General features: G+C 45.8%; 1 protein-coding gene across 4 annotated transcripts in view; it reads right to left on the bottom strand.

The window, feature by feature from the left end:
• Positions 1–26937, bottom strand: part of STOX2 (storkhead box 2) — a 114630-nt gene that overhangs the window by 49667 nt on the left and 38026 nt on the right. The gene's annotated exons all lie outside the window — the stretch shown is intronic.

Raw genomic sequence — 26937 nt, 5'->3', positions numbered from 1 at the left:
GAATAGCCTCAAGATTCATTCACATGTTGCATATTGCAAGATTTCTTTCTTTCTTAAGGCTCAGTATATTTCATTGTATGTATATACCGTATTTTCTTTATCCATTCATTCATCAGGGACTATTGTGAACAGCACGGCCAGGAACATGGGAATGCTGATATCTCTTCAAGATGCTGCTTCCAATTGGTTTGAAAAATTCTCAGAAGTGGGATTTCTGCCATATAGTAGCTCTATTTTTAATATTTTGAGAAATCTTTATACTGTTTTCCATAGCAGCTGCACCATTTTGCATTCCCACCAACAGTGCACTACAGTTTCCAATTCTCCACATCCTTGCCAACACTTGTCATCTTTTTCTTTCTTCTTTCTTATTTATTTGTTTGTTTGTTTATTTATTGGTAATAGCTATCCTAACAGGTCTGAGGCGTTATCTCGTTGTCATTTTCATTTGCATTTCCTTGATGATTAGTGATGTTGAGCATCTTTGCATATACCTATTGACCATTTGTCTCCCTTCTTTGGAGAGATCTTATTCACACCAGCCCATTTTTAAATCAGGTTATTAGTTTTGGAGGTTTTGTTTTATTGTATTTTTGCTGTTGAGTTACAGGAATTTCTTGCATGTTTTAGAAATTAACCTTTTACCACGTATGTGGTTTACATACATTCTCTTCCTTCCTATTGTTGTATTTTCACTCTGTTGGTTGTCTCCTTTGCAGTGCAAACGCTTTTTATTTTGATGTAGTCCAGCTTGTCTAATTTTGCTGTTGTTGCCTGTACTTTTGGTGTCATGCCCAGTGACAAACAGCGAAATCATTGCCAAGATCAGCGTCATGAAGCTTTTTGTCTACATTTTCTTCTAAGAGAGTTTCATAGTTTTGGGTCTTAGGTTTACATCTTCAATTCCATTTTGAGTCGATTTTTGTAATACAGTGTAAGAAGCACATACATTTTTTTAATGTCATCTTAGTGAACTTATCCATTTATTTTATTAATGATCCTCTAAGAATTTTTCTTTCTCTGAAGACTACCTTTTCTGACATTGACATGGCCTCTCAAGCTTTCTTCTAATTAGTGTTGGCATGGTATATCTTTTTACCTTTTATACTTACAGCCTATTCATTTCATGATATTTAAAATGTATTATTTGTAGAAAACATATCCTTTTGTCACGGAAAAAAAAATCCATTCTGATAATTGTTTTTTGGTCTGTTTAGATATCTTATATTCAATGTAGTTTTTAAATGTTGGGCTTTAAATCTACCATTTTATTATTATTTTTAAAATATTTCTACCATCATTTTGTTCCTGTTTTCCTTTTCCTACTTTCACTTGGATTAACTGGATTTTTTTAGTATTCCATTTTTATTGATCTATTGAGCTTTTAACATATTTCTTTGTATAGTGTTTTTAGGTGTTATTTTAAGCATTTCTGTATTCATACTTAAATTTTCAGTCTACTTAGAATTAACATTTTACTACCTCAAGCCATAAACCTTACACAATATTGGTCCCTTTACCCTCCTCTCTTTATCTTACAGTAGTCATATGTATTCCATCTATATACACTGAAACTCCATTATGTTATAGTTGTTTTCCATCCTTATACAAAGAGAAGAATAGTTAATTACATTTATCTAAATATTTACCATTCTTGCTTTTCTTTCATTCCTGATGCTCCAACTTTTCCTCTGGTTGATTTCTGTCCATCAGCATTTCTTTTAGAGTAGAACTTCTGGCAGTCAACTATTTTTGTTTTATTTTATTTCAAAATGACATTATTTCCCCTTCTTATCTGAAAGATATGTTCACTAGATACTTTCAAAATATTGTTCCACTTCATACTGGTTTTCATGGTTTTTAATTAAAAATCTTCAGTCATTCCACTTGTTCTTCTACTGTACGTTATATATCATTTTTCTCTGACTGCTTTCAGGATTTCTCTCCTTTTAGTTTTCAGCAGTTTATGATGTGTCTGAGTATGGATTTCTTTATTATCTTGTTTAGGATTTTGTTGGGCTTCTTGGATCTGGAAGTTTACATCTTTTACTAAATTTAGGAAGTTTCAGCCATTATTTCTTCATACTTTTTCAAATCACACCAGAGTTTTGATGACACAAATGTTAGATATCTTTGGCATTGGCCCATATACCCTGAGTCTCTGTTTACTTTTTTTAAAATCTTTTATTCTCTGTTGTTGAGACTGGGTAATTTCTATTTCATCTGTCTTCAAGTCCACGGACTCCATTTCTCTCCATTCTGTTATTGAGCACATCCCTATATTTTTATATTAAATATTTCAGTTCTAAAATCCCCAGGTGGTTCTACATTATATTATCTTCTATTCCTTCCCACTCTACTTTCCCACTCTTTTCACTAGTGTTTGAGCACACTTCTCGGGCCCTATTATAACAGCTGGTTTAAAGGGTTTGTCTAATAATTCTAACATGGGACACCTCAGCATTGCCAACTGTTGACTGTCCTTTCCTATACACATTGAGATTAGCCTGGTTCTTTACTAGTACATGCTGAGTAATTTTGCATAGTGTTGATTATTATGTTATGAAAATCTGAGGTTTTAGATCCTAAGGAAAATGTTGGTGTCTTTTTTTCTTTTGAAGGCGGCCATCCATTTGGTTAAGTTCAGGCTGCAGTTTCCAAATCACCTTCTATCAGGTGGGACGTGAATGTCACGGTGCTCAAAGCCTTGGCAATGCTATCGAGAGCTGCCCCGAGTGTGTACCATTTGATGGTCCATCTGAGCCACTGTGGTGGCCTAGTTCATAGTCTGAAAATGCCCCGTAGGGTCAGAGGCACGTGTGCGCAGCTCAGAAGTGTGATCTCTCTCCTGAGCTCCCTCCCCTGTGCGATCTCAACACCCTGCAGTTCCCTGGGGCCCCTCTTTCATGGTCCTTCTGCCAAAAGGCTGCCAGTACTCCCAGCAACCCTGTAGGTCTGGTGCCAAGTGGGGGAGGAGAGAGGGAAGTCACCCGAACTCTTGGGAGCACAGCTACTCTCACCAGAGAGGAGGGTTCCCCACCTTCCCAGTTAGATGACCGCCAGACCCCGCTGCTACTGCGCCCAGGCAGCTCTGAGTACGGGCTGGATGAGAAAGAATGAAGAAAAAGAAGAAAAAGAACAGTGATTTCCCATGCACTGTGAATGCCAGAGTCCCTTTTCCTGCTCCCTGGGGGGGGGGGTGGGGGCGAGAAAGTGAGAAATTATCTTAAAGATCTTTCTGACGCCGAGCTGGCATGGCTCAGGGGTTGAGCATCGACCTATGAACCAGGAGGTCCAGGTCAGATTCTAGGTCAGGGCACATGCCCAGGTTGCGGGCTCGATCCCCAGTGTGGGGTATGCAGGAGGCAGCCGATCAATGATTCTCTCTCATCAGTGATGTTTCTATCTCTCTCCTTCTCCCTTTTTCTCTGAAATCAATAAAGAATATGTTTTTTAAAAAAGATATTTCTGTCCATACCAGTATGCCCTGGTGGGTTCTGGGTCTATGCCAGGTGATACCAGCGGGGGGAGAAACAGGACACTCACAACCAGAGTCGTGGTACTTTGATTTCTGGTCTCCTTCCCCAATCTGCCTGCCACCATCTACTTTCCGGAGTCCTTGGACAGCTGCTCCGTGCTTTCTGTCCAGGGTTCAAGCTCTGTTCTGGGGGAGAGACAGGGCGGACTGTGCTCGCTCCATCTCGCTCCGAAGTGGAATCTTCTACTTATTGTAATTACTTTTTACTGTTTAAATAACCTCAACAATAATATTTAATAATTAAGTACCTTTGATAATAGAAGTAAATATGCTAACTTTGTTCTTTGATTTCCTTTTATAAAGACTTTTATTTTAGGGAGTATTTGAGATTAATTTTTTTTTAAATTTTAGTCTCAAAATGACATAATTTCAGTTCATCCATTTCCCACATACCAAACCCCTCCCGCTATACACCTCTGTGATAATGGTGGTTAGGCACAGTGAACTAGAATTTACTTCCTGTTTTGTGGTCCTGGCCTCTTTGGCACAATATATTCCTGGGACTTGCTAATGAGAAGCTAAAGTGATTGACACCAGTGCTGCTATCTCATTCCCCCAGCCTCCCCTCTGGCACAAGCGCTAATGCGTTTTCTCATCGGCATTAGGTGAGCCGGGAGCAAGGAGGCGCCCACAGCACCCACACACCAGGTCACGGCACCGCGTGTAATTACGGAGCTCAGGGCTCCCTCTTTGGACCCTCTCTCTCTCACCCACCCTCCACGTGGAGGAGGAACGTGCGTCGAGGGCCCTCCTGAGGCTTGGCCGAGGCCGGTACAACTGAGAGGAGAAACAAGTGTGGCCCGAGACCCGTGTGCTCACTCCTCCTGCTTTTCCTTCGCACGGCTGGCATCTGAGGTCCCCAGAGGGGTGTCACTCAGATCTGTTCGGCATCTGAGCATGCCTAGCTTCTGTCCTCTATCAACTCAAAAAATGCCACCAAAGGCAAAACTCTCAAACATCACATCTCAACAACTATGCTCGCGTCCAGAAATAACCTGACCCCACGATTCTTCCGATCCGCTGGTTACATCGTAAAGAGCTCGGGGAAGACCATGTCTGCGTCACATGCACCGTTCAGTATGACGGAGCCAGGGCGGTTTAGACGAGGGACAGGCCCAGCGAGCAGCCCTCAGTGGTCAGCACGGCGGGTAGCAGGGTGGACGCGTAATGCTACCCCATTGCAAAGCACAATCTGGAAGTCACAGCGGCACGAGGGGCGGGGGCAGGGGGGAGGGAGGCAAAGGGGGGGAAGTGGGGAACATCTGTAACAGAGTCAACAATAAAAAACACAAACCACCAATAAAAATTTAAACGCACATTCTACATAAAAAATAAAACAACACCAAACAACTTGCATTCAGTCCAAATGAGGATGTAAATTCTGGCTACTGGCAGCAGCACTTTGGGGGAGCTGGGGGGAGAGGAAGGCCGCTCTCAGCTCAAACTGACTCAGGGGACGCCCCCTGCTGTTAGTGGGGAGTCACCCAAACACGTTCCTTGAGCACAGGGAGTGGCCACCCTTCCTCATGCATGAAACCCCCATGACACTTGAAGGGTACACTTAGGCAAGGATCTGGTGGGGGACAGGGACGTGGCCTGGCCAAGGAATGGGCCCCAAAGGGCTTCCCCTCACCGAGTGACAAGCTGTGCTTGGTCTGCCCTGTGCAGTGGGCCACCCCGAGGAGCTCCCCACCCAACCGAGGCAGCACAGCTCTCACGTCCACCCTGCGGCTGGGGAGCCAAGTACACGGAATCACGGTGTGGACATCTCTGATGGGGACTCGGAGGGCAAAGGCCACAGGAGATGTCTGAAATATCACAGGCAACGCCATTGTTTTTGAAAACAATGATAAATTCTGAAATGAAGGGAATCTGATTTCTAACTGAAATTCAGGACAGGGAATTCAAATGAAACACTGCCCCCTCCTGCCCGCTCCCCACCCCCCACAGTTATACAGGGAGACGGAGAGAGCCGACAAGGTGGGGTACAGTGTTCTCACGCCTGGGCAGATCAGCCCCTTACACTTTGTTTTGTTTGGATCTGTATTCCTGGACCAACAGTTTCCACAACAGCAGACACAGAAACTCATCCCCTAAACCAGCCGTGGGCAAACTACGGCCCGCGGGCCGGATCCGGCTGTTCTATCCGGTTCTCTTGCTCTCCCCTCCGCTCCTTTACTTTGAATTTATATTAGTTCACACAAACACTCCATCCATGCTTTTGTTCCGGCCCTCCGGTCCAGTTTAAGAACCCATTGTGGCCCTCGAGTCAAAAAGTTTGCCCACCCCTGCCCTAAACCCTGCCCTGGCTGGTGTGGCTCTGTTGTTTGGAGCTTCATCCCGCACAATAAAGGTCACGGGTTCGATTCCTGGGTCAAGGCACATACCCAAGTTGCGGGTTCCATTCCTGGTTGGGGCACATGTGGGAGGCAGCCCATCGATGTTTCACTCTCACATCCATGTTTCTCTCTCTCGTTTCCTCTCCCTTCCCTTCTTTCTAAAATCAATATAAGCATGTCCTTGGGTGAGAAAATAAATAGGTAGGTAAACAAACAAACAAACAAACACAAATAAATAAATAAATCTGCAGCCCCTGCAGGTTGTAAAACCAGAGTTAATATGCTAGGAATGAGTTCAGATAAAACTAATCTTAAAATGTAAATGTTTCTGAATATTAAGCTGTTCATATAAAATAGTTCTAAATTTATAAAATTTATCAACCAGTTATTTGTAAGCTCCATTATAATAAAAATATCATGATGTAATTTTTTTCCACATTTTAACTTTTCTCATTGTCCTTACTGACAAATCACTGCCCAGTTTTTAAATTTTACCATCTTTTTTTTTTGCTACTGTATTTTTTAAGTAACACATACATTGATAAAGGAGATTGTACTCTTAATGATCTGTTCAGATTAGTAATTTTTTTCTGTTAACTTTAAAAAATCAGTATGTGTACCATGTTCATATTTTAAATAAAGAAGTCATTCTCAGAAGAACAGCAAAACTGACCCCTTTAAAGTCCACTCACCGTAAAATGCTTAGTTTAAGACCAAACGACTGATGAAGGAAGACATTATACCCACTGTGATATTGTATACTATCGCTTTATGCTAGAGTCTAACATTCTTGCCCAAGTAGCCGAGAGTCCTATGCACTTAATCACCGTCAGTATTTGAAATGTCACCGGCTTGGGTTGTACGATTCACCTTTTATCCCTCCTACCCTCTCCCCTCCCCAGCCCAACCTGGTCTCCAGAAAGAAAAACATTGCCTGGCAACAAAGATCCTTTTGCTAAATCGGCTTGGGGCACACACTGGTCCAGAAAAGTGTTAGTCTCTTCAGCTCCGAGTCTGTAGCACAAGTGGCAGGATTTCTGTCCCCACAGCTGTCCTGGGCCGGCCACCTGGGAGAGGAAGATGACAGCTGGACCAGTACTTTCCAAATTCTGGTCTTACATCTTCTGCAGACAAGGATTTCAAACGGCCATGCTAGACTGATCGATTCTAGCATAAAGGGACACCAAGGAAATTTTTCATAAAGGTAACTTTACTTGATTAAAAAACTGCTTTTTTACTTATGTTCTTTGTGTGTGGGGGTGGGGGGAGGAGGTGTTTAAAATGACCCTGCTGTTAATCTTAATAGTCCCCTCTTTTATGGTAACAGGTATTATTTTTTAAATGATTTTTTAATTGGTTTTTAGAGAGAAAGAAAAGGAGAGGAGAGAGAGAAACACCGATGTGAGAGCAGTAAATCGATTGACTGCCCCCTGCACACCCCCACCTGGGATGGAGCCCACAACCTGGGCAGGTGCCTTGGAAAGGAACAGAACCAGCAACCTTGCAGGCCACGGGATGATGCCCAACCAACTGAGCCACACCAGCCAGGGCATCCTATTTTTTAAAGGCTTCACTTGCTGGCACTAAGAGCTGGTGATCTTATGTTGGTCCCACACATCTTATTGCAATGTTTCAGTTTGTGCAGACCCAAGGTCTGAGAAGCCTTGGACTGGATTTCAGATGGGCAACGGGGAGGGCAGAGGTGTGTGAAGTCCCAACAGGCACCCTGCCAGCATCCCCACCCACACCCTCGTGTCGTCCAGGGTTTTGAAAGCCAAGTGTTACTGACCCCGATATCTTCTTGATCAATGAAAGGCACTGTCTTCAGCCATTTCATTCGTGTGTGCTAACCAACTTATTTTTTAACTGGATCGCCTCATTATTTTTCCTTAAGCTGTATCTTCTTTATTTTGGCTTCTCTGCTTTAAAATAAAATGGATCTTCATATTTTAACTTCCAAGATTAACGTTACTAAGTCACTGTTGAATAAGTTTCCGTTTTTTCATACTTTTTTAGCAATGGATCTTATATAACCCAAAGTTGATGATCTCTTTAATCCAAAACAGGGTTCTAACTACCTGCCTTCTTCGTATCTCCACTTCACCATACCCTACAATCCAACGTTGTCTGATTTCAATAAACTGAAAGGACACAAACAAGCCAATCAGAGCCCAGGGAAACAAACCATCTAGGTTAGGTACTCCATGGGTCCCGACATCCAAAGTCAGGGGTGGCCACCCCCTCGGAGCCCCTTACTTTTCTGATACTGCCACCGTAAGCATGTCCCTGTGTGCACCCCTCCCATGACCTTAGCCGCTCTTCTCTCCCAGTGTCTACCCGGGACCTCAGGAATCTCTCCCCTCCTTCTTCCTGTTAATAACAACACCTGCACCTGCTGGAGTGCCCGTGGGGATGGGGCAGTGCCCGGGGGTCCTCAGCCATGCCATTTCACTCACTCACCGTTCGAAATGGAAACTACTGTCTCTATCGTGTGGGTGGAATCAGGAGAGTTAGGTGACTTGCCCAAGGTCACCGTTAATAAACGGCCTTAATGACAGAGAATCCTAAGTAACTATGATGCCCACAGAGTTATACTGAGGCGGAAAGGTTTTGAAGCAACATTCATCCAACTAAAAAACAATGTGCATGATTTAACAGCCATCAAACGGAGTGAGAGGGCTACGTCGCAATGGCCAGGAGTCCGAGAAGACCTAGACCCGTGGTCGGCAAACTGCGGCTCGCGAGCCACATGCGGCTCTTTGGCCCCTTGAGTGTGGCTCTTCCACAAAATACCACGGCCTGGGCGAGTCTATTTTGAAGAAGTGGCGTTAGAAGAAGTTTAAGTTTAAAACATTTGGCTCTCCAAAGAAATTTCAATCGTCGTCCTGTTGATATTTGGCTCTGTTGACGAATGAGTTTGCCGACCACTGACCTAGACCATTCCCTCTCAGTAAAAGCGTGTCACTCTGAAGATGGATAACACCTTTTCAGGCTACGTTTCTGTTTGAGAGTTTACTACCTTCTGTTTTCCACAGACACCTGCAGTGCTCTCATGAAAGGTAGACCTACTGTGTGGTGTGGCCTGAGTGCACGGCCGCCCCGGCACAGCCTCTGCGCTGGGAGGGTGCGCTGTCTGCGAGACCCACCAGCCTGTCCATCAAATACAGGTGGGCGGGACCAGACGGCTGTCAATCAAATACAGGTGGGCGGGATTAGATGGCTGTGCCGTTTTCCGGCCTGGCAAACAGTAAACTTATCAATGTCTTTGGAAGAAACCAGGCATGTGGAAACCATTGAAAGGAAACCTGGGTTCTAAATTCACACGGAGGGTCTGCGTTTCCTCCGTGGACTTCCAGAAAGGCGTGCTGGCCAGGGCTCCGCACCCAGCTGGCCTCTCCCAGGCACTCCCACCTTATGCACAGCTTCTCCCAGACACTCCCACCCTTATGCACAGCCATAAGTTGGTGGGTACCAACTGCCCTCTCTGGCCCTAAAACTCTCCCCGAACTTCCAGACCCACCTCTCTCTCCTTACAGACAGCCCCAGCGCCTCAACCCCAGCACATCCAGGACTGAATTCGTTAGCTTTGTCATGAGGCCTGCCCTCCTGTGGCCCTGAGCTTAGGTTCCACACCACCGTCTATGCAGCCACGTGACCAGGGAAGGCCAGATTGCTGTCTTTGCTTCTCGGCCCATAATCCAAAGAGCCAACAAAGCCAGTCTACTCAATGTCTAAACGTTCCGTTGGCCAGATCTTGCCGCCTCTGGTTCCCACCTGAACCGCTAGAAAACCTGCCCGTTTCTCCCACCCACCACCCTAAGCGTGACTGACAGCATATGCCCCCTGCCCGTGCTCCTATACTGATGTGATATCCTCAGTTTCATCCGCTTGAAAACAGGGATGCGATCAATATCAAATGCTCTAAGTGTGTGGCTATCAATTACATCCCTATCTTCAAGGGGATAAAACCAAGGGTATTACATAAAGACAAGTGATTAAAATTTTACTGTCGTAGCAGAAAGATGGCTCTGTAGAGTAACTTACCAAAGTTGAAGAAACAAATCATTTTTCTCCTATCCCAGCAGGAAATGTATCCCATTAAGGCTAAAAGAATGGGGTCATTGTAGCCATTAAGTGCAAACAGGATATAAAAAGTGCTAACATTTATTGAGCACCTACTACCTGGCAGGTACCATATGCTGGGGACTTGACGTAGGTTACCTTCATTAGTACCACCCTGGGATGTAGGGATAACCCTCACTCAAACAGCTAAGACCCGGTAAGTTGTTCTCTGTCTCCCGGTAAGTAAGCGGTACCCTGAATCCAGGATTCAAACACGATTCTCACATTTGGACCCTCTCACATCCCCTCTTTCACAAAGACACTGCAGATGCTTACAGAAGCAATGAGTGGCTATGAGGTTCACCTACACAGTATCATTGCTTTCATTTAAGTTCAACCACGTTTCCTTTTTTTAATTTCCAATTTTAAGGATGTAAGACTTTTACATTAGATAAAAGGGGAACTGGGTAAAGATGAGAAACACTCTTTGACAATAAGAAAATTCAGATAGCAACATATCTAAGATTTCATAGAACCTTTCCATTTCCTGTGTCTGAGTTCGATAGTAACTTTTCCATATAAAAACCCACCATTTTTTTAAACAGCTAAATAAGATATATGTATCAGTACCTGTTGTATGCTTAGCATTGGGCTAAGTACTCTGAGGAAGAAACAAACACGATACCATCCTACAAAGTAAACCATCAACTCAGGATGCCCAGATAAAGATGTAGTAATTGATAAGAGCAGCATGTGCTATGCCAGCATGATAGATTACACACAACCTCGCCACATATTCAGTCTAAGCAATAACAGGTCCAAATACAAGAGGACGGGACCTATTAAAACCACACGAATGTGTAAACTGCACCACAAAAAAAGAAGATTCTATATTGCGAAGGTTTGAAAACGCATCCTTTTACATGTAACATCTGAATATTAATGAGTAACCCCATGAGGGACTGGAGAGACTTGCAAAGTGGCTTCTCTAAGCAGATACTCATACTTGCACAACTCGTGCTGTTAACTCAGTGGTCGGCAAACTCATTCGTCAACAGAGCCAAATACCAACAGCACAACGATTGAAATTTCTTTTGAGAGCCAAATGTTTTAAACTTAAACTTCTTCTAACGCCACTTCTTCGAAATAGACTCGCCCAGGCCATGGTATTTTGTGGAAGAGCCACACTCCAGGGGCCAAAGAGCCGCATGTGGCTCGCGAGCCGCAGTCTGCCGACCGCGGTGTTAACTAGAAAACCCTTTCTTCATGAAGGGGTTTCGTACTAGTTTCCATCCCAGTTATTACATTCTGGATTACTGTGCTATGGATTTGGAAGGTTTTATTTTTACCATATTAGAAATAACGTAACATTTTAAAAAATGTTGTTAATCCTCACCCGAGGATAATTTTTCCATTGATTTTTAGAGAGTGGAAGGGAGGGGGAGAGACAGAGAGGGGGAAAGAGAGAGAGAAGGGGGGGGAGAGGGAGAGGGAGAGAGAGAGAGAGAGAGAGAGAGAGAGAGAGAGAGAGAAACATCAATTTGAGAGAGACACATCGATTGGTTGCCTCCCACACGAGCCCTCATGAGGGCCAGGGATCATGTGTGCAACTGAGGTACATGCCTTTGACTGGAATCAAACCCAAGACCTCCCAGTGCACGGGCCGACACTCTAACCACTGCGGGCCGACACTCTAACCGCTGCGCCAAATCAGCTAGGGCAACATTACATTTTTAAATGGATAAAATCAACCTGTAGCATTGAGTTCCCCATTCCAAAAAGGTTGACATTTGAAACCTAAAGCCCTAAAGGGATGCGGTATTTACAGATGCAAAGACCTGGAGATGCTGATGGGCTGTCTGTGAAACAGACACATGGAAAGGAACTTCCCTTGAATAAAGACCGAGCTGTGCACAGAGGTCCCCTCACTCCCACCCGAGAGGCAGTGACTTTTGTGACTGGTGAATAGGGGCGGAAGGCTCCACTCAGAGAGGGTGAGTGACCAAAGTTACATGGGAGGAGCGCGGAACAGTTAGGGCTTTGTCTTATGCCAAAGCCTTCACGCCTGGGATAGTCTACCTTTCACAGCCCCTCACTTCATTCTCCTTCTAAAGCTTTGCTTTTCCTGCAAAAACTTTTGCCCCTGCTGCTCAATAAACCCCATTTTATAGGTGTGGTGGGCCTGTGACTTGTTTGTAATGGGTGAATTTTTAAAGAAAGCATATAGTTTTAAGTTGCTTTAATCCCTCAATCTAAAAGCATATTTTTCCCCCGCTAGACTTCTCCAAAGGGTCAAGTTTTTGAAAACTTGACAAACCATCAAGTATTACCAACTGCACATTCTTACTGAGCAAAGCCCTTTGCTAAGCTACTAGCTCCACTTGATCATATCAGTGATGAAAGCGAGGCGATGCAATACCGTATCTGCCATTAATCTCTGAGCGCATCAACCAGAAGTCATTCGCTGGGGAGCCTGTTACAGCACATCATGACTCATGCTAGTTGGGACTTGCAGTTTCTCCTCGCCGAGAGGGCTTTTGAACTAGGAAAAAGCTTATGAAACAGTCACTGCAACAGAAACTCTCTGTACTTTCCATTTTACTTAATCTCCAGCATGTTAATGTTAATCTAAAATGACTTAATAACGAAGATTTGGGGAGATAACCTGATCCACAGAGACATAGTAAATCACCTCAATAGAAGATGAGAACGTTTTTGCTTGATTAAAGGAAACAAGTTAGCTTATAGTTACACAAAATACAGATGCCTTCCTCTGAGGACTAATACATACGATTCCTAAATTTTAAAGTCAGGATCTTTCGTGGCTTGCAAGATGGCAAAGGCAGCGGATCCTGCCGGTCACAAGCGGACTGTTCTACAGAGCATCCGATCTTAGGAAAATGGAATCATTAATGAACCTGAACACTGTGTGAATTACCATGGCATGCCTAAGATGGGAAACCACACCATTAATTTCTCCCCAGAGAAATGGAGGTAACGGAACACCCGATTTTCCATGGAGAAAAAGTGCCTGTCTTATCAACAGGTGGATTTTTCTTGCCTTGGTCACGGGGTCGCTGCACCCTGCTTCATTTTAGACAAAGGACTCTGGCTTCCGCCCCGGGCCTCCCCATTCAGGGAATAAGTACGTGCAGCCAGGCGGTCGGCTCTGTCATTTACGCCACGAGACAGGATCGACGTGGTAGTGAAAAGTCACAACCCAAGGTCCTGTTTGTGCCACCAGCATTCAGAACCGATTGCAGCATTTAAAACCTAGACATACTATCACACCTGTTTATCCCTGGCAAAGTCTCCCTTGACAAAGACTGACACATGGAGAGCACATAGAGGGGTCAAATCGGAGCAGGCGTTACATTCTTTAAGAGAATAAAGAAGACGTGGTTTGCAGCAAGACCGGGTTCTGACTCCTGCTGCTGCGTGGCCTTGTAGTTCGTGAACTGGGATGGTTTCAACCGTACGCCCGTGGCCTGACCTCCCTCCCGTAAAGCAAGGGAGCTGGCAGGTTCGCCGGACCTTGCCGCCGCCGCCGAAACCATTCGGTATTGTTCGAGGTGTCTTTATTCTTTGTTTATCCGTTTAAAGGCTTATACATTTTTATGAGCTCTCTGCGAGGTACATACAACAGGGTGGCAAGATGACAGCTCGACCAGCTCCAGCCAAACCCTGGCTCCCAGGCCTCCCGTTCCTGACACGATGACCCAGGCCAGCCACTCGCTTCCCCCTTCGTGATCCAGACAGCACTGGCAGCTGCTGCCCGCACCTTCCCGGCACCAGCGGCTGCTTATGCACGTGATGAGACATTCTCTCACCACCCGCCAAGGCCCCGGAGAGAGGCCACGTCACCGCCTCGGCACGGAGCGAGGGCTCGGGGTTGAGCTCCCGTGTCTCTGTCACACTGGCATTTTGATGTGTTTGCTTCACAAACAGCCCGTCAACATTCCCAGATCTTTGCATCTGTAAGTACCGTGCCCCTTCGGTGCTTTCAGTTTCCACTGTCAAACCTATGATTTAGTAGGTCATTTTGGAGCAGTCGAATATTCTATTCAATTAAGGATAAACCATCTATGATCAATATTAGGATATAAACCGGCCAACTTCAAGGAATCTAAAAGGAACTAAACCTCCTGACGAAGCAAATCCGACACGCTGTACAGCCGCCTTCCCATCTATTAGAAGACATCATAAAATAAAAGACTTTAGAAAGTAATCAATGCCCAAATATCCTCCCAAAAAATGAACACGTTTGCTTACCCAACCAAAATGCACTTTAACATAGCATTTATCCATCAACAGCTATTGTCACTGACGCCAGCAATCAAAAGAAATGTTGACGCTAAGCAGGATGACTAATATGGAGGGTTATCTCTTTTTTTAGAATACGCTCGAGACTATATGCAACATACACACGTGTTAAGTTCTCTATCACATACACATGCACGTATAGAAGAATGAAGAAAAGCAGCTGTAGAACTTCTTCACACGTTACAGTCAGTAATGAGTGCAAATAGGAACGAAAACACTCTAGACTGCAGTCTTTTGGAGGCAGGAGCTCATAATCCCCAAAGATTCAGAAGCATTACCTCATTGCAGCCTTGAGACAAGCTGAGCATTCACTCTAGGTCTTACCCAGCATCCTCCGGTTCACACAAAGACAACAGAGGCGTGACCAATCACATTGTGGCTAGCAGGCACTGTTTCAAAGCCCTCTCCCAGCATTACCCATTGACATGCTCGCTGGCAGCCTGCTGAACTTGTCGTCATGGCAACACATCCCAGCTGCTCACCCAGGCTTGTTATATTACTTTTCCTTTTCACCACTCACTTAGCTAATTAAAAATTTAGGACCACGTTTTGCATGTTGGACGCAAACTGAAACAACCGAAACAATGCAGGGTCCTTTTGCTCTTGTCTTTCCGCCGCACCCCCCCCACCCCGCCCCCAATGGAGCTTTAAAAAATGCTGGGAAAAGAGATTTGAAGGACACTCCCATGAAGTCCCAATATAACCAATCAATAGAGAGACTGCATGTAGCTCCAGCCAGATGGAATTTGTCGCTAAACCTAAATCTGCAGCAAAGCAAAACCAAACCAGGAACGTCGCTAAAGATGTCCTTCCTGGTTTGAAAAAATCTAAGCCAATCAGCGGAGATGAGTTATGTTGACATATTCGCATTCTTCCCGGTCAAAATGTTCTTTTTAAATATTTTCATTTAACACGATTCTGATTTAAAGCAGCTTTACCCACAATTCCACAGTGCAGGCAGCGTAAATAAATAAATAAAGCACGGGGGGAAAGAGCCCATAAAATCTGCCAGGATGGCAAGTGCTAAAAGCGGTTCCAGCAAGAAGCCCGTCTGTGGACCCGCCATATGCTTTAGATTTGACCACCAACAGGGACCCCGGCTCGGGCAGCTCCGCAGTGGAAAACCCACGGGAAGAAAACGCCAGCTTTTGTTTACCCAAGCTCAGAGAAAGCAATGAAACCCCCCCACCTGTTTCAGAGGTGCCGCCTCACATACATCACCTTAAAACACACACACACACACCCTTGTATCCCTCATTATACCCATAACCTGAGTGGATACCAAACGCATTCTTAGGATCCCAAGGTAAAAATTCCTCTTGTTTTTCTTTTCAGCTTCCCACTCAACCTCTTTCATAGAGCAGGATGAAAACTGAAATTTAAAACGATATCCATTGTGAATAAGCAGAGATAACAGGCATCAACGTGGTTTTGAAAATCCAAGGGGAACAGCTTCTGGGAAACGCCTGTACTAATTTCAATTAAGTGGGAAAACCAAGATGTCAAAACCCGATTGGAGCCGAAACCGGTTTGGCTCAGTGGATAGAGCGTCGGCCTGTGGACTGAAAGGTCCCGGGTTCGATTCCGGTCAAGGGCATGTACCTTGGTTGCGGGCACATCCTCAGTGGGAGGTGTGCAGGAGGCAGCTGATCGATGTTTCTCTCTCATCGATGTTTCTAACTCACTATCCCTCTCCCTTCCTCTCTGTGAAATATCAATAAAATATATTTTAAAAAAAAAAACCCGATTGGAGAGGCTTGCCCTCTGCCTCCTCCAGGCAGGTCTCCTACGTCTCCTATCTGAAGTCATCGGGGCAGCGTGGGGCCAAGTCTATCATGAGGCAGATGGGCCACAGTCCCCAGTATTGTCCACATCCCCGAAGTGTCAGGTCTGTCACCAAATACCCCTGAGAGGAAGCCCCACCCCCTGAGGTGGTTAGAAGCAGAAACGCCAAGGAAGTGGAAGGAATTCGAATTTGCCTGGGAGGCTAAAGGCGAGGCCTTCGGACTGCGGACTGCGAAGGTCAAGGGGACAGCACAGGCAGAGGGAGTCGGGGTGTTGCAGGTAAACAGTGTTTGCTCTCTCGCTGTCTTCTCACATTAAGTCAAGTCACCCACAGGTGGAGCATCCACGGTGAGGCTCCCGGTGAGACAGGGCAGGCTGTGAACAGCACCTCCCGACTCCCACGGCCATGACAGTACGAGGAAGAGAAGGAGAGAAAAGACGAGAGCAGATGAACCATCCAACGATCCTGGGAGCTGGAACAACAGATGGAGGGAGGGGGCTGAGTGGGGAGAGTGAAGGAAGTGTAAATAGACACCCGGGAGGAGAAGCGGACATGAGGGTGGGGTGGGCGGAGTGAGTCTGAAACTCTGTGTGTCCAGTGAGCCTGAGGAAGTGAGTAAACGCACGCGGGAGAAGGGACACACGGAGACGCGGCGGGGAAAGGCGCGGGGCCTGGGTGCACAGGCCTCCTGACTGCCGGCTCTGACCAGGCGGCGCTCGGCAAGCCGTGCTACGCGGCGCAATGAGCCCGCACGGCGTTCGTGGTCTGGGCCAGCCGTGGGCAAACTACGGCCCGCGGGCCGGATCCGGCTGTTCTATCCGGTTCTCTTGCTCTCCCCTCCGCTCCTTTACTTTGAATTTATATTCGTTCACACAAACACTCCATCCACGCTTTTGTTCCGGCCCTCTGGTCCAGTTTAAGAACCCATTGTGGCCCTTGAGCCAAAAAGTTTGCCCACCCCTGGTCTGGGCTCTAAACACCAGCCCCCACGGAAAGCTATCGCTTCCAGGCCCGACGCGGGAAAAGCACACGTGAACCAGGAACGTCGTTTTGTGCCAGAAAGCAAGAAAACGCTCCAAACCTGATGGGACGCCTCAAAAGACTCAGGGACCAGACTGATGGGCTCCCAGGGCCAACTTAGAACAAGTTGGCCGTCGACAGGTGCAAAATACTGTAAGACGCGGACTAACGAGTCCACGAGTCCACTGTGACACAAAAACAGACAGAAATCCCGGGATGCAGGAAAGGATGGGGCCCTTACTTCACACAATGAACGCCAACTTACAACTTCAGAGGAAATTACAGAACTAGAATTTGCACTTATAACCACCATTGCAACAAAAGTGTTCAAGCAAGAATTATTGAAGTATGATAAAACTTAGGGTAAAAGATTGTTGGAGAACACGCTATTCATACAGTCTCTGAATAGCAACAAGTACATTACTATCTATATATATAAAAGGCTAATATGCAAAGTGTCCCCTCTTCAGGAGTTCCACTAGGACAGTGGTCGGCAAACCGTGGCTCGCGAGCCACATGCGGCTCTTTGGCCCCTTGAGTGTGGCTCTTCCACAAAATACCACGGCCTGGGCGAGTCTATTTGGAAGAAGTGGTGTTAGAAGAAGTTTAAGTTTAAAAAATTTGGCTCTCCAAAGAAATTTCAATCGTGGTACTGTTGATATTTGGCTCTGTTGACTAATGAGTTTGCCGACCACTGCACTAGGAGACCGGGAGCTCGGTCACTCATTATGACATGCACTGGCCACGAGGGGGCGGCACGGAACGAAGGAAGGCCCCGGCCGGCAGCCAGCAGCCAGGGAAGACAGGCCCCAGCCGGCAGTCGGCAGCTGGGAAAGGGAGGCCCTCGCCGGCAGCTGGAAGGCCCCAATTGGCCCTGATCCCCAGCCAGGCCTAGGGATAGGGACCCTACCCGTGCACAAATTTCATGCACTGGGCCTCTAGTTTAATTACAAAGGGGAAAAGACAGTGGTACGCCACCATAACCCAATGACCAAACAACCTCACCAGTGAGCCAAGAGCCAGCTTGTGCCTCCTAATGCCCTACACCAGTGGTCGACAAACTGCGGCTCGCGAGCCACATGCGGCTCTTTGGCCCCTTGAGTGTGGCTCTTCCACAAAATGCCATGGCCTGAGAGAGTCTATTTTGAAGAAATGACGTTAGAAGAAGTTTAAGTTTAAAAAATTTGGCTCTCCAAAGAAATTTCAATCGTTGTACTGTTGCTATTTGGCTCTGCTGACTAATGACTTTGCCTCTTAATGCCCTAAACTGAAACAAAAGCAACATCACCCGTGAGCATCCCCTGCCAAGGGCTTCATCGAAGCCTAATCCTGAAGAAGTAAACAGCCCCACTTCCAGTTGAGGAATCTTCTGCAAACACCTGGCCTGTAATGTTCAAGGTGAACCGCACAGAAGACAGGAGGGAGCTGGGAACCGTTCTGCCTTAAAGGAGATGAAAGACACACAGCTCGTGATGCTGATTAGAGCCTGGGATTGAAAAACAGGAGTTAAAAATGAGAAAAAAAGGGCATTATTGGGATATTTATATGGGGCATTATTGGGATAACCAAAAAATGTAAATATGAACTGTACGCTAGGTAACAGCAGTATATCAACATTCAACTTCCTGAATTTGGTGATTCTCGTTTCATTATGTGAAAGAACATCCTGTTCTTGGGAAATGTACCCTTAAAGGTGAAGTGTCATGATTTGCACCTACTCTCAAATGGTACAGAAGATAGACATGGTGGATGGATGGGTGGATGGATGGATGGATGGATGGACAGACGGATGGATGGAAGGAACAAATGTAGCAAAATGTTATGTATCTAGGGGAAGGGTACACTGGTGTCCATTTCATTCATTTTATAATGTTTACGTTACATGAAATAAATTAAAAGCTGGAGAGGGGAGAGAAATCTGGAAAGTCACTGGAATGCAGTTATTGCTCAAGATGAGGAATGGGACAGACTGAAAGAGGACTATTGTTTGAAGAACTTTATGAGGAGACTTGGGCACTCGGTCCCTCCCCTCTATCTAAGGGAGCTACCTCTCAACCGAGGCAGACAGCCGAAAAGTTCCTTTCTGGAGAGGTTAAACCAGACAGCTTTTTAACTGAGGGGCCCGAGCATAGCTATGGCAGCTGATGAGATTCTGAATACAATGGGGTCATGTGAAAAGTGGCATGCGGCTCCTCAGCTTCTAGAATGCTTGCAGCCAGTCCAGAGTCTGCCACACGCTCTGGGGAATCTGACTGGCGGAAGAGAAAGACCCGCTGCAGCCACTCAGACCGCCCTGCAGAAGGCCCACCAGAGGACCAGCTCTGCCCCACACAGAGCTTCCACCTGCATCTCAGTGCCTCCGGAGATCAAAATAAACAAAGACTAGAGGAGAAACCAAGATGGCGGCATAGGCAAACACCTGAACGTGCTGCCTCGCACAACCACTTTAAAACTACAACTAACACAAAATGGACATCATACAGAACCACAGGAAGGCTGGCTGAGTGGAAGTTCTACAACTAGAAGGGAAGAGAAAAGCATACAGAGGTATGGAGGTGCACGCACAGAGAGGGCTGGCAACTGAGTACGCGGCTGGCTTTTCCAAGTGGGAGGGAGACACAAGCTCCCGACTGCTCTGAACTCCAGTTCCGGGCGAGACTCTGGGGACCCAGACTCATTCGAGGAGAAACTGGACTGTCTGGCAGCGGGCAAAACTCGAGGGCAGCTTTCTCTCAGAGGTGCTTGCAGCGATTACCGTGGGACACTGAGACCCAGGGGCCTCTTAGGGCAGGGTTGATGGGAAGCCATTGCTGTTTGCTCCGCCCTGAGACTCCGCCCCATCTCAGCTGTGCGCAGAGGCTTTTGCATATGAATGGCCTGGTCCTTTGAAATCTAAACTTACCTAACAAACTGCAGCTGAGTCAGAGAGACCCAGAACATCCAAAAGAAGGCCCAAGGCCCCACAGCAGCTTGCACTGCTTCACAGCTGGGCCTCATCTGGGCACCTCCAAACCCCAAACAAAGAAGAGGAATCTGCAGATCTCTCCGTAGCTCCTGCTGGGTGGCCTCAGGCAGAGGCTAAATTAGCACCTCCTTGGAGATCCAAGAGCCAGCATACCCAGTGGTCAGAGTGGGACCATCCTACAACTCCACAGATCTATAAGGGACACACTCAGGGGGCAGACTCAGTGAGCACTCAAGTCCCACTGAAACAAGTCTTGCCTCATAAGGGTGTCTCCAGCATAGAAGTTCTCCCATCATAGACACAGCTGATCCTCACAGCCAATTGGCCTGGAGGTCAATTCCTCCCAGTGATACCAACAACAATAAAGGCTTAACTACAACAAGACTGTGCACACAGCCCACAAAGGGGTGCACCAAGAGTGTCCACCTCAGGTAACTGGGGAGGCTGAGCCACTGGACCCTATAGGACACCTAGTACACAAAGCCACTCTATCAACTCAGGAAGCAGCCAAAATGCAGAGACAAAGAAACAGGACACAAATGAAAGAAATGGAGGAAAGCAAACTACTGGATATAGAGTTCAAAACCACAGTTATAAGGTTTTTCAAGAATTTTCTAGAAAAGGCCGATAAATTTAGTGAGACCCTCGAGGATATGAAAAAGGACCAACTAGAAATTAAGCATACACTGACTGAAATAAAAAATAATAATCAGAGATCCAACAGCAGACTAGAGGATCAAAAGAATCAAGTCAAAGATTTGAAATACAAAGAAGCAAAAAAACACCGAACCAGAAAAGCAAAAAGAAAAAAGAATCCAAAAATATGAAGATAGTGTAAGGAGCCTCTGGGACAACTTCAAGCGTACCAACATCCGAATTATGGGGGTGCCAGAAGAAGAGAGAGAGCAAGATACTAAAAACCTATTTGAAGAAATAATGAATAATGACAGAAAACTTCCCCCACCTGGTGAAAGAAATAGACTTACAAGTCCAGGAAGCGCACAGAACCCCAAACAAAAGGAATCCAAAGAGGACCACACCAAGACACATCATAATTAAAATGCCAAGAGCAAAAGACAAAGAGAGAATGTTAAAAGCAGCAAGAGGAAAACATTTAGTTACCTACAAGGGAGCACCCATACGACTGTCAGCTGATTTCTGAACAGAAACTATGCAGGCCAGACGGGAGTGGCAAGAAATATTCAAAGTGATGAATAGCAAGAACCTACAACCAAGATTACTCTACCCAGCAAAGCTATCATTCAGAATTGAAGGTCAGATAAAGAGCTTCACAGATAAGAAAAAGCTAAAGGAGTTCATCACTGCCAAACCAGTATTATATGAAATGCTGAAAGGTATTCTTTAAGAAGGGGAAGAAGAAGAAAAAGGTAAAGATAAAAATTATGAACAACAAATACATATCTATCAACAAGTGAATCTAAAAATCTAGTGAATAAAAAAATCTGATGAACAGAATAAACTGGTGAATATAATAGAATCAGGGGCATAGAAAGGGAATGGACTGACAATTCTCAGGGGGAAAGGGGTGTGTGGGGTGCAGGAAGAGACTGGGCAAAAATTGTACACCTATGGATGAGGACAGTGCGGGGAGGGAAGGGTAAGGGCAGAGGGTGGGATGGGAACCGGGTGGAGGGGAGCTATGGGGGAAAATAGAGAAACAACTGTGATAATCTGAACAATAAAGATTTTTAAAAAATAAAATAAAAATATTTAAAAAAATAAAAATACAAACAAACAAAAATTTTACACACAAAAAAAAACACAAAAAAACAAAGACTGGAGAAGGGATTTTAAAGAAACAGAGACAAGGCACAGAGCAGAAGAACCCTCCCCAAAACCTTGAAATTAATATTCCCAGGAAGCTATTGGAAATGTGACCCAGCAAAACAAGGACGTAAACGAGGAATGTGAAGACGTGGAGCCTAGGAAACAGTGGGTCCAATGGAGGAGCGGTGAGAAGAAGACCCCCGAGAACAGCTACCAGCCAGCCCAGGAAGCAATCAGCCCAGATCGGAGGAGGACAGGGTGCTCACAAAGGAAATTCTCTAAGAAAACGGGAAAATGGATCCAACCATCTGAAATACTAGACCACTCCAAACACAATAAATACTGGTGAGCATAGGGCCCATCTGATGGAGCACTTGGAGAAAAATATTAAAGACAGACAGAGAAAAATCTATGCCAGTAAAAAAAGACAATCCTTAACTCCAGGTGAAGTAAATGGCTGTAAACGTTCTCATAGTACAATACTTGGTCTTTTAAAAAATAAAAGTTATATGCACATCATAATACGAACATTGATTATTGATTTATTTTTAAATTCTTATATAACTACATTGAGAGAATACGGGAAGGGGAAGTGAGTATATTAGGAAAGTGAAATTTTCATTTACCTTACCAGAAAGAAAAAGGTAAAATCCAAAATTAATGAATCAAGATACAGCAACACAAGCAAATTATTTAGAAACTAAATAAATACCAAATGTGTCTTAGAGGATTGCCCCTGGGAAGTGGGAATCAGAAATGGTGGGAGATGGAGATGACAGGTAACTGGTATTTTTCACTGTACTAGATAGGAGAAAGAGTGTGTGTGTGTGTGTGTGTGTGTGTGTGTGTGTATACTTACTGCAATATTTGTATTATTTGACTTCCTATACACTGAGTGGCCAGATTATTATGATCTCAAAACACATAATCATCTGGCCACTCAGTGTATATCCTATATAATAAAAGGCTAATAAGCAAATTGTCCCTTGACCAGGAGTTTGACCAGCAGGCAGGCTTGCCAACTGCCCATGTCCCCTCCCCCTAGCCAGGCTGGCCAGACCCCACCCATGCACGAATTCATGCACCAGACCAGGCCTCTAACACACACACACACACACACACACACACACACACACACACACACACACTGAGTGGTCAGATTATTATGCGTTCAGAGATCATAATAATCTGGCCACTCAGTGTAAATAATTACCTTTGCAAAACTAAACATTAACTTATAAAAACAAAACTATGATGAATAGCACAGGCGTGGGTAGGGCAGAAATCAGGCCATTAGCCATACCTTTACGCAGCACCTCCTATGGGCCACCACTTACTAGCTCGTGACTTAGGGCAAGTTTTTAACCTCCTAGTGTCTTGTTTTCTCCTTTGTAAAAGGGGTGTGATAATGGCACATACCACATTAACAGCATGTGGCACAGAAAACACGCTCCATCCAGCATAGTACCCACACTATTACAAGTAGGGCCCTCGGCCGGCCACTGTGGAACAACACACACAAGGGACAGCCCCTGCCCACAGGATGCCCGGGGGAGGTGGCAATGAAGAAGCAATCACAACCAAGGCCCCCGGGGCTGGGAGACACATTCACAGAACCCCTTCCGCTCAGCACCCTGGCCGGAAAGATCAGCATTTCCAAAGTAAACTTCGGAAAACACGATTCTCAGTAAACATTTCTTAGAAAAAAGTTTTGTGGTCACATCAGCCTGGGAAACTATTAGTTACACATCCTTGGAGAGAGGGAGCGCTCGTATTGCCATATTTATAGCTCCACGCTTCCTACCGTCCAAAAAAAGGTTTAACTTTGTTGGATCCAGTCTTTCCAAAAATACTGTGACCACAGAGCCCTTCTGTCATTCCAGAGACCCCAGGGCCACAAAGCTGGTCCTCCACTAACTCGTTCTGGGAGCCATGGCCATAGATCGTAAAAGTGCATATTCCTCAGCCTTTCCCATTCCCTTGTCACACACCCCAGTTATTTTGACCATTTGAAAAGTTTCCATATTTTTAAAGCAGCAAAGAGATTACATAATAGAAACTCCCCTAACTAAATTACTTTTGTGAAAAGCAATCGAATGTGTTGATGAGATCTGCTGATAGACTTTTGAAAACGATCATATGGTTGATTTCAAATCATTCAGAACCAAGGAAAAGCTCCAAAGAAGTTTCTAGAATAAAGGTAACATCAGTACTCAATGCTTTACCCTCATGTTTAGAAGAACAGAATGAATCGTGGGTAATTTGTGAACTGGGACGTGGTGTGGCTTTTAGAGTACATGTAATGAACAGAGGCCCGATGCACGAAATTCATACAAGAGTAGGCCTTCCTTCCCCCGGCTGCCAGCACCGGCTTCCCCCTGGCACCCAGGACCCAGGCTTCCCTCCGGCCGCAGGCAGGCGCACCCGGGACCTGGGCTTCCTTCGCAGCCCCGGCTTCGTCTGGAAGGTTGTCAGGAAGGATGTCCAGTCTAATTAGCATATTACGCTTTTATTATTATAGCCTCTGTATCATAAGACCTCCGTTAAAACACCTTTAAGAAAAGAAAGCAGCACGTGGCTTCTGCAGCAATGCCCCCGTTTTGAAATATGCACGGCTTGGGCTATCTCACATTCATGTGTGTCTCATGCCTTTTGAGGGCACTCAGTCCTGAAGTTTTCTGAGAAAGAGCAGCCGGATATCCCGTGCTATTTACCTCCCTGGAAACAAACTGCTTAATGTGTCAAAGAAAGAGTTCTGTAAGAAGCCCTGGACAGCGACAACAGCCAATCGCCGAACATATATACTGATTTCAGAGAGGAAGGGAAAGGGAGCGAGATAGAAACGTCAATGATGAAAGAGAGTCACTGATCCACTGCTTCCTGCACGCCCTACGTCCTCTCCTTCCACCTCCGCAGCGCCCTCGTTACCTCCATTTTCAGAAGAAAGCACTAGAGAGCTCACCGCTGGTCCAGAGCCATGAGGACCCTAGAGCAACAGCCCAGAGCACCTGGGTCCCTGCCCAATGACCACTCCCCAAACTGTGTGCTGAACCCACTACTAACTAACATAACCCTAAACCGGGAAACACATACCCTGGCCATTTTGAAATGATCCCTATGAGTTTAAGGACAAATAATACACGTGCAACCTAAGAACAGTCTATGTATCGCCTTCTAGTTTTGAAAGGAAATAAGGCCCCCGCCCCCAAGATGGTTAAACCTCACTCCCTACACACCCTGAAAGGTGAGCTTGTTACAGCAGCACCTTCTTATACAACTTAGGGCAAGCACAGAATCAAGTCAAGAGCCAACTCATGATACTACAACAGGCCAGCTGCTACAGAATGAGTATGTACTAGTATGTACCACGTGGGACTGAGACACACAGGAGGGAACCCTGGAACTCTGCACCAACGAACCCCTAACACACGCCACAGAGAAGGTCCCAACCCAGGCGTCTTCGGGAAGGAGTCAAGGGAAAAGGCATTTCAAGCGAAGACTGTGTGTGAAACAGAAACGGCGAGAGGCAACTGTCACTTGATTTCATCCACAGGACGAGCCAAAGAGGTGGTCCTATTATTTATTCACTTTTTACAGAGTGGGAAATAGAAGCACAAAGAAATTACATAAATCACACGGCAAGTGGACATCGGAGTTCTGTGTATCACCAAAGGGCGGAGACAAGAGCGCATATTTTGGGATGTGTATTTTAGGATGCAAAAGACAGGCCTGCACACTAAGTGGGTAACTAACAGCACTGAACGCTGAGACCGACAGGGAAGTCTGACTCATCACGGTCTTGCCCTGCGCTTGGCGCTTTTCACACACTCCCACTTCATCCGCACCACCACGATCATCTCTGGAGGAGCTATTCTGACGGCTAGTTATTTCACAACGAGAGGCCCAGTGCAGGAAATTCGTGCATGGGTAGAGGCTACCGGCCACCGGCCAGGGCCTTCCTTCGTTCCGCACCGCCCCCTGTGGTCAGTGCATGTCATAGCAAGCAATCAAACTCCAGGTCTCCCAGCTGAACTCCCGAGGGGACACTTTGCATATTAGGCTTTCATATAGAGAGATGACGAAGTGAAGGCATGACATTTGCCCGAGGTCACGCAGCAAATAAATGCGGACTTCAGTCAGACTGAGATCAAGTCAGTCGGACTGGCAAGCCCAGGATTTTAGCCACTAGGTGATCCTGCTATCTCATGAAACACTGAGAAGGCAGTGCATACAATTAAAAAGGATTTGTTACCTCGAATTCAGCCTAGACCTCGTATTTGTTTTGGAAAAGGACCAGCTACACTTCGGAAACAGGACTGCTTCCATACCAAAACCATCTACCTGGCCTGCCCATGTACACAGAAAATATTTTAGATTGTTCCTTTTTTTAAAAAAAAACACAAACACCTGTAGTCCTAATGGAGCTATGCAGTTACATTCAAAATGTATTCATCAGATTGACAATATGAAGCACTTCATGATGGCCGTTTTTGAAGAGCCTGAAGAAACGTTCTACGAGAGGACAAGGTGGCTGTGGGAATGGGAATGACGGGTCCCGCAAAACAAACGGAGGTAAAAGAATATATTCCTGGGTGAGGATCAGATCCCAGTCTTAGGACCCACAGCACTGTGTCCGTCCGTCCCCGCTAAAGCGGTGTGCTTTGACTCAGGGATATAAAACAACTTCGCCGTCCCATGTCACAGGGTTTCCCTCAGTCCTCTGCGACACTCATAACCCCGAAGGAAACTGAACCTTCTTCGTTTTCACAAAACGTTTGCTCCGGAGAAATGCAACGGGCTCCTTTTTGAATGCAGGCCAGCGGCACACATGGAACCTTGCGCCCATTCGAAGGAACGTGAGCACAGCTCTCCTTTGCTCAAAACACAGATGAAACCTGGAAACCATCTATCAAACCTAAAGATCAAAGTACTTATCGTCCTACATAAACAAAGTTACAGCCAATAAAGAGTAAGTCACGTGGCTTTTGCTTTCTCGCCAGTGAATGGCTGTGCTGTCACAGCTCCCTCCTCAGCTAAAGCGAATTCTGTCTCTCTCTCTCCTGCTCTCCATCCCCCAAATTCTGCCAGTAAGATTCTCTTGCGTTTTCCCCTTTTG

Source organism: Plecotus auritus, assembly GCF_963455305.1.
Source record: "Plecotus auritus genome assembly, chromosome: 3".
Lineage (NCBI taxonomy): Eukaryota > Metazoa > Chordata > Mammalia > Chiroptera > Vespertilionidae > Plecotus > Plecotus auritus.
The sequence above is the reverse complement of the archived record's forward strand: the minus strand, read 5'-3'. Positions and strand labels throughout refer to the sequence as shown.